The sequence below is a fragment of the Triticum dicoccoides genome, chromosome 4B (assembly GCF_002162155.2).
Source record: "Triticum dicoccoides isolate Atlit2015 ecotype Zavitan chromosome 4B, WEW_v2.0, whole genome shotgun sequence".
Taxonomy (NCBI): domain Eukaryota; kingdom Viridiplantae; phylum Streptophyta; class Magnoliopsida; order Poales; family Poaceae; genus Triticum; species Triticum dicoccoides.
The window spans coordinates 16,031,307-16,039,977 of record NC_041387.1 but is presented as its reverse complement, the minus strand read 5'-3'; positions in this window follow the sequence as shown (position 1 = coordinate 16,039,977).

The following is an 8,671-nucleotide window of genomic DNA, read 5'->3' as shown; positions in this document are numbered from 1 at the left end:
GGCCGACTGTAATGACGCGCTGAATTTGGCCCACAAGCAGAAAATGACAGTAACGGGCCGTATGTAACCAAATGCTCCAAATGAGCCCAATAATAAATGGGCCCTGAGAAGGCCAAAAGATAACATGGGCTCGAAACAGCCCAACGGAATAATGGGTCGTTAATGGGTATAAAGTGATACACTGTTCTTTACGGGCCAGTTTCACCACGGGCCGTTAATGGGCCAAGAGTTACAAAGGTCCTCATATGGGCCGAAAGAAGTCATGGGCCACACACGGGCCGGAAGTTAAAACGGGCTAAATCATATTGGATGGCCCAGATGACGCTACTGGGCCTAATTCGTATACGGTGTAACGGGCCGTGGGTTAACGGGCTGTAAATGGGCAATACGCGAACAGGCCGTTAACAGGCTTTCCGTGGGCCGGCCCGCCACCTTTTGACCAAGTCAAACGGGACGGCCTTTTCCCCAGAATGGGCCTCTGTTGGGCCATGCCACGTGTCGCCGTATCATAGGCGCCTTCGGTCCAATGAGCAGATGACATCTGTCCCAACGGTGAGCCGACACGTGTTTCCTCTAGCCAATGATGATTTTACACGTGGAAAATCCCCATTGGTCAGGGCTATTAACGGGTTATCAGATCCAAAACCCGACCCGATAGCTTAATGGCGTTCCATTACGGTGGATGCCACATGTCGGTCACCCTTGACGAAAGCACTTCTGTGACGCGTGATTTATCATCATGAAAGTGGACACTTCCGTGATGATATTTTTGGTAATGTCATGGAACACTTCTACGACAGCACAGGTATGACTATCTTGATTCTGTCATAAATTTGCATGGATGTACATGCATGACAAAAAACGCGACCTACTGTGACAAACACGTATCATCACGGAAGTGTATTTTTTTTTGTAGTGTATGCTTAGGATTGGGTCTTGTCCATCACATCATTCTCCTAATGATGTGATCCCGTTATCAATGACATCCAATGTCCATAGTCAGGAAACCATGACCATCTATTGATCAACGAGCTAGTCAACTAGAGGCTCACTAGGGACTTGTTGTGGTCTATGTATTCACACATGTATTACGGTTTCCGGTCAATACAATTATAGCATGAACAATAGACAATTATGATGAACAAGGAAATATAATAATAACCATTTTATTATTGCCTCTAGGGCATATTTCCAATAGCGAGTGCGTCGATGATGTCGTCCGCCAGCATGACGGGCTCGTTAGAGTCGGAGAAGAGCCCCGTCTGAAGCATGCTCCTGGCCAGCTCCTTGAGCCGCCCCACGGTGGGCGCCAACTGTCGTGGTGGGCGCACGGCAGATGCCATGGGATGGCTAAAGAGAGGAGGAGGCTCAAGGGCACTGGTGGGCTCCAGAGGCGGGGTTGGCATGAGCGAGCGTGGGACGCAATACATACCCAGGTTCGAGGCTCTCCGGAGAGATAACACCCCTAGTCCTGCCGAGTGTGGTTGATATGCAATAGTAGAAGGTTGCTCCTAGAGCTGTATGGAGGAGGAAGGAAGGCTAGCCAAGGCTTAGGCTGCTCCTTCTCCTCGGGTGGATTCCACTGTTTGGTGGCTAGTTTCTCTATGCTTTCCTGCTTGCTTACTTCTCTACTTGCCGTGTATGCGAGGGCTCCTGGGGGCTTTTATAGGCCAACCCCCCAGGGGTACAATGGTAATGTTACAAGTTGGTGGGTCCGGGTCGTCGATGTCTGGGGGCCCGGGCTGGGACCCGCTGGGGGCCTATGGTTCGCCGGGTTCCCCTAGGTGCGGGCCCCGCGTGCCTAGGGGGACTGTGCGCCGTCTTGTCGATCGTCAGGGCATGGCCGAGTCGAGTCGTGTACAGTGGCGCTCCGTCAGGTTGCCGCTTGCTATCGTCAGCGATGACGACGGGTGCGCTGTAGCCACACTGGCCCTAGTCAGCGGGTAAGTGAGGGGCACTGTTGCCATGCTCCGGCTGACCAGAGGTATGGGCGGGGCACTGTTGCCTTGGTCATCAATGGCTGAAGACTCGTCCCATCATACGGCCTGGATGGGAAGGGAGCTGACCCATGGCTGGATTGCGGAACATGCCACAAGTGGAGCTGGCTTGTTGAGGAAGCCTTGGCTGTGCCGGGTTTGGCTGCCTTGTACTGGTCGTCGAGGCCGAGTCGAGGTGCCTGGCCGGGTCGGAGAGTTCGGCCTGGTTGCGGGGCCTGGCCGGGTCAAGCGACCCGGCCAAGCGCGTGCCGGCTTGAGGGGCAACGCCGGCCCCATTGTTTTTGAAAAGGATCCGGGTTCCGTTGCCTTCCCGGGGTTCATCCCCCCAACACTCTTTGAGTAGATGATAGTTGTGGGAGGGTGAGCCTTCTCATGAAGCTTTCCTTCGATACAAGCACTGCAAGCACGATCTTTGGCAAAATTAACATTTGTTAGTCCACGGACATGGTCCCCCTTAAGAAGACTTTGCAAATATCTCATATTGATGTGGGCTACACAGCGATGCCAAAGCCATCCCACATCAACTTTAGCCATTAGGCATGTCGCGGTCTTAGTGGGTCGCTTTGAAAAGTTAATCACATAAAGACCGTTCTCGACATGCCCAACAAAGGCTACTTTAAGAGTCTTGCTCCACAAGAGGGCCACGGTATCAATATCAAAGAAAGTGGAAAAGCCCATGAGTTCAAGTTGACGAACGGAAAGTAGATTGTAAGCAAGGGACTCAACAAGCATGACTTTCTCGATCGTGAGATCATGAGAAATGACAACCTTGCCAAGACCCAATACCTCAGAAGACGAGGCATCACCCCACTCGACGTTGGTGGGCATAGATGGAATCTTGTGCACGTCCACCACCAAGTCCTTGCTTCCAATCATATGGTTTGTGGCTCCACTATCGAGCAACCATGATTCCCCACCGGAAGCAAACACCTACAATAGATCAATGCTTGGTTTTAGGTACCCATTTAGTAGTGGGTCCTTTGATGTTAGTAACAAGGGTCATAGGAACCCAAATAGACCATTCAATGTACTCATGAGGAGAACCAATGAATTTAGCATAAACATGCCCATCACTAGCACGGCACAACACGTAAGAAGGGTTAAAGTCGCCGGCTTTGTCGGAAGGAGTAGCATTGCCCTTTTTGACATCACCACCCTTCACATTGTTCTTCTTCTCCTTAGGAGCACCCTCTCACTCCTTCACAAAAGTTTGCTTGAGAGGAGGAGGTCGTTTGGTCTTGTCGTTCTTCTTCTTGTTCTTGGAATTGGGTGCGAACCCCACTCCCTCTTTGGCCACAACTTCCTTTTGATTGCTCAAAAGGTCATTGAGGTTCTTCCCACCTTTTATGCACATCACAAGGCCTTTCTCAAGTTGCTCCTTCAACTTGGCATTCTCATCCACAAGATGCACATGCTCACAACACGGGTTAGTAGCATTTGCATTATCAATTAATACCATATGAGGAAAAGTGGCTTTCTCCTTGGTTAGCTGCACTTGGAGTTGATCATGAAACTCCTTGAGGCTTGCATGAGCACCCTTCAAGACCTTCTGGGCCTTGTCGAGTAAATCAAACTCCTCCTTGAGTCTAGCATGGTCAACCCCAAGTTTAGCCTTCTCGGAGCTTAGCACACGAGATACAACAAGAGCATGATCGAGATCTTTCTTTAATTTAGCATGGTCATCGTTGTGTGACTCCTCAAGAGCCAAATGGTGCACACACTCTTCCTCAAGAGCATTAGAAAGATCTGATATCTCATCGGCATAGTCATGACTATGACCTTCCATCTTAGAGATGGTTTCCTCATGAGCCTCGATCATGTCATTGGCTTCACCAAGTTGTTCCAACAGAGCAACGAAGTGCTTCTTGGATTTGCCCTTGAGCTTACTCATAAAAGACTCAAATTCATTTACCTCCTCATTAGACCCCTCACTTTCATCAATGCAATCCGTCAAGGAGGGAGTATTAATGATGGTGGTTTTGATGTTGGGGGTTACCTTGTTGGTGGCTTTAGCCATGAGGCACTCGGCGGTGATGTTCTCGTTGCCTGAGTCGAAAAGGGATATCCGTGGAGTTGTGGCAATGGCAACGGAGGCCATGGCCACGGCTTCACTATCTTCATCATCATCATCATCCTCATGGTATTCTTCTTGAAACACCAACCCTCTAGTTGGAGTCTTCTTGGTGAAGTTGTTCTTGTTGGGGAAAGACTTGGCTTTGTCTTTTCAGATGAGCTTGCCACCATTGTCTTCCCTCTTATCATACGGGAACTCCGCAACAAAATGGCTCACATTGCCACAATTGTAACATGTTCTCACACGTTGCTTGCCCTTAAAGCTACTTGACTTATTCTTGTTGAAGCTTGGCCTCGAGTTCTTCTTGCTCCAAAATTGCCTTGAAGCAAGAGCCATGTGTTCATGATAGTCATACTTAGTATCTTCGGGGTTGCTCTCATCATATTCCTCATCATCCTCTTCTTCCACACTAACCTTGGCCTTCAAGGCAAGGTTGGGCTTATTTGCTCTTTGAGAATGTAACACCGCATTGTTGGCGGTCTTGTCCAAGATGCTCATAGCCACAAACTCATCCAACACTTCACTTGAGTACAAGGTGTGAAAGTTCGGCCTTTGACGAATGACGGAGGACATGGCCTTGTGGTAAGGCATCATGACCTTGTGATATTTGCGCTTGATCCAATTGTCATCGGTATCCTTTCTCCCATGATCTCGGAGTGAGACCGCGAGAGTAGTTAGTCTCCGATAGAGCTCACGAGGTTCTTCATCTTCTTTCATTACAAACTCATCGGCTTCATCTTGCACAACTTCATAGTTGGAGCGTTGTATGCTTGTGCTTCCCCTGTAGAGAGAAACAACATGCTGCCATGCATCCTTGGCCACGGTGAAGGATCCGAGATGAGCAAGATCTTCGAGTGGAATTGCATCTTGGATGATGAAGAGAGCATCCTTATTGAATTGATTATCCGTGGCTTCTCGAGGAGTGAAGTTGCTTCGGTCATGCGGATAAAAACCTTCATCAATGATTCTCCAAAGGTTAGTATTAACATGGTTCAAATGACTCTTAAAACGATAAACCCAAGAATCAAAGTCCTCATTTTTACAATCTTAGGAGGAGGACCGGCATGATTCAAATGAGTGGAAGGAATCGGTCCACCATAAGTAAGTGGAGGTTCCACATGGGAAAAGATGCCATTGCCATTTTTACCACTAGAAGAAGGAGCCTTTTCACTAGTAGCTTCCCCCTTGTCGGAGTTAGCATCCGTCACCTTGTTAGTGGGATCACCCACTTTCATCGGTGCAGTAGATAGTTTAAGCCCTTCTAAGAATTTATTAAACATGCTTTCAACCTTGGTCGTCATGGAGGTTTTCAATGTGTCCAAAGTCACATTGAATTCCTCACGAGAGACCGCGGTTCCCCCATCGGCCGTAGATGAGACCGGATTCACACCGGAGTGCTCCTCCCCACCGTCTACGGTGTCAACCATACTCTTCGGACGACAAAGTCCTCAATAAAGAGACGAGGCTCTGATACCAATTGAAAGGATCGATATAGTTGACTAGACGGGGGTTGAATAGGCAACTAACAATTTTTAGCTTTTCTTTACCAAATTAAACTTTGCATCAAAGTAGGATGTCTAGATATGCAACTAGGTGAGCAACCTATATGATGCAACAACAATAAGCACACAAGCAAGCAAGGGAAAGACCACAATAAAACTTGCACAAGTAAAGGTAAGAGATAACCAAGAGTGTAACCGATGAAGACAAGGATGTGCTACCGAAGTTCCTTCCCTTTGAGGGGAAGTACGTCTCCGTTGGAGCGGTGTGGAGGCACAATGCTCCCCAAGAATCCACTAGGGCCACCGTATTCTCCTCACACCCTCACACAATGCGAGATTCCGTTATTCCACTATTGGTGCCCTAGGAGGCGGCGACCGAACCTTTACAAACAAGGTTGGGGCAATCTCCACAACTTAATTGGAGGCCCCCAACGACACCACAAAGCTTCACCGCAATGGACTATGGCTCCGCGGTGACCTCAACCGTCTCGGGTGCTCAAACACCCAAGAGTAACAAGATCCGCAAGGGATTAGTGGGGGGATCAAATTTCTCTTGGTGGAAGTGTAGATCGGGGCCTTCTCAACCAATCCCTAGAAAATCAACAAGTTTGATTGTCTAGGGAGAGAGATCGGGCGAAAATGGAGCTTGGGGATGGAAGAGGTAGGTCTTCTTGGAGAAGAAGACCCCTTTATATAGTGGGGGGACAATTCCAACCGTTACCCACCACTCAGCCCGCAACCCGCGGTACTACCGCACCACTGGAGCGGTACTACCGCACGGGCCTGTGGTACTATCGTGGGCGCGGCAGAGACTGGACCTGACCAGATGAGTACCGGCAGGGTGCGGTAGAACCGCTAGCGCGGTACTACCGTGACCCTGTGTGGTACTACCGCATGGGAACCACCGTCCAGGCACGGTAGGTGATGTTACTACGCAATCTTCTTCTTGTAGACGTTGTTGGGCCTCCAAGTGCAGAGGTTTGTAGGATAGTAGCAAAATTCCCCTCAAGTGGATGACCTAAGGTTTATCAATCAGTGGGAGGCGTAGGATGAAGATGGTCTCTCTCAAACAACCCTGCAACCAAATAACAAAGAGTCTCTTGTGTCCCCAACACACCCAATACAATGGCAAATTGTATAGGTGCACTAGTTCGGCGAAGAGATGGTGATACAAGTGCAATATGGATGGTAGATATAGGTTTTGTAATCTGAAATTATAAAAACAGCAAGGTAACTAATGATAAAAGTGAGCTTAAACGGTATTGCAATGAGTTGAAAACAAGGCCTAAGGTTCATACTTTCACTAGTGCAAGTTCTCTCAACAATAATAACATACTTGGATCATATAACTATCCCTTAACATGCAACAAAGAGTCACTCCAAAATCACTAATAGCGGAGAACAAACAAAGAGATTATGGTAGGGTACGAAAACACCTCAAAGTTATCCTTTCTGCTCGATCTATTCAAGAGTCCGTAGTAAAATAACACGAAGCTATTCTTTCCGTTCGATCTATCATAGAGTTCGTACTAGAATAATACCTTAAGACACAAATCAACCAAAACCCTAATGTCACCTAGATACTCCATTGTCACCTCAAGTATTCGTGGGCATGATTATACGATATGCATCACACAATCTCAGATTCATCTATTCAACCAACACAAAGTACTTCAAAGAGTGCCCCAAAGTTTCTACCGGAGAGTCAAGACAAAAACGTGTGCCAACCCCTATGCATAAGTTCACAAGGTGAACCCGCAAGTTGATCACCATAACATACATCAAGTAGATCACGTGAATATCCCATTGTCACCACAGATAAGCACGTCAAGACATACATCAAGTGTTCTCAAATCCTCAATCCGATAAGATAACTTCAAAAGGAAAACTCAATCCATTACAAGAGAGTAGAGGGAGAGAAACATCATAAGATCCAACTATAATAGCAAAGCTCACGATACATCAAGATCGTATCACCTCAAGAACACGAGAGAGAGAGAGAGATAGAGAGATCAAACACATAGCTACTAGTACATACCCTCAGCCCCGAGGGTGAACTACTCCCTCCTCGTCATGGAGAGCGCCGGGATGATGAAGATGGCCACCGGTGAGGGATCCCCCCTCCGGCAGGGTGCCGGAACAGGGTCCCGATTGGCTTTTGGTGGCTACAAATGCTTGCGGCGGCGGAACTCCCGATCTATTCTGCTCCCCGATGTTATTATGGTATATGGAGATATATAGGCGAAAGAAGTCGGTCAGGGGAGCCACGAGGGGCCCACGAGGGTGGGGGCATGCCCAGGGGAGGCGGGTGCTCCTTCCTGCCTCGTGGCCACCTTGAAGCTTCCCTTACGTGCACTCCAAGTCCCCTGGATTGCTTCCGTTCCAAAAATAACTTTCCTGAAGGTTTCATTCCGTTTGGACTCCGTTTGATATTCCTTTTCTTTGAAACACTGAAATAGGCAAGAAAACAGCAATATGGGCTGGGCCTCCGGTTAATAGGTTAGTCCCAAAAATAATATAAAAGTGCTCAGTAAAGCCCATAAACATCAAAAACAGGTAATATAATAGCATGAATGCTTCATAAATTATCACTACAAAAAAAGACACATCCATGACATTTTGGGCCGAACGAAAAAAAATTCTTTCATACATATGACACTTCTATGACGATAATTGTGACAAAACCCGGTATCATCATAGATGTGGTGGGCTCCTACTTCTATGACAAAAAATCATGACAGAAAATGGGCTTTTCGTCCTGGATGGGCCGGAGACGCAGCTGCATGACATTCTTTGGGCCGTCCATGACGGAAAAAACCATGGTAGAAGCGAGGGGGAGGAAAATTTTTGGGAGTTGCCGGTTACGGTGGGAGGTCGGGGGCGGAGCGATGCGCATTTCTCTCGTACACGTACGCGCGTGTGTGCGAGGCGTTGGCTCTAACTGAACTCGAGCGAGGCGTTGGGCTCTAACTGAACCCGAGCGATTGCACTGCAGGCTACGCGTTACTGAACCCGAGCGATCGATCGGTGACTATTAACTGAACCCGATGGAGCGATTCCTTCACTACTGCTGCTAACTGGAGCCGATCGATTGGATG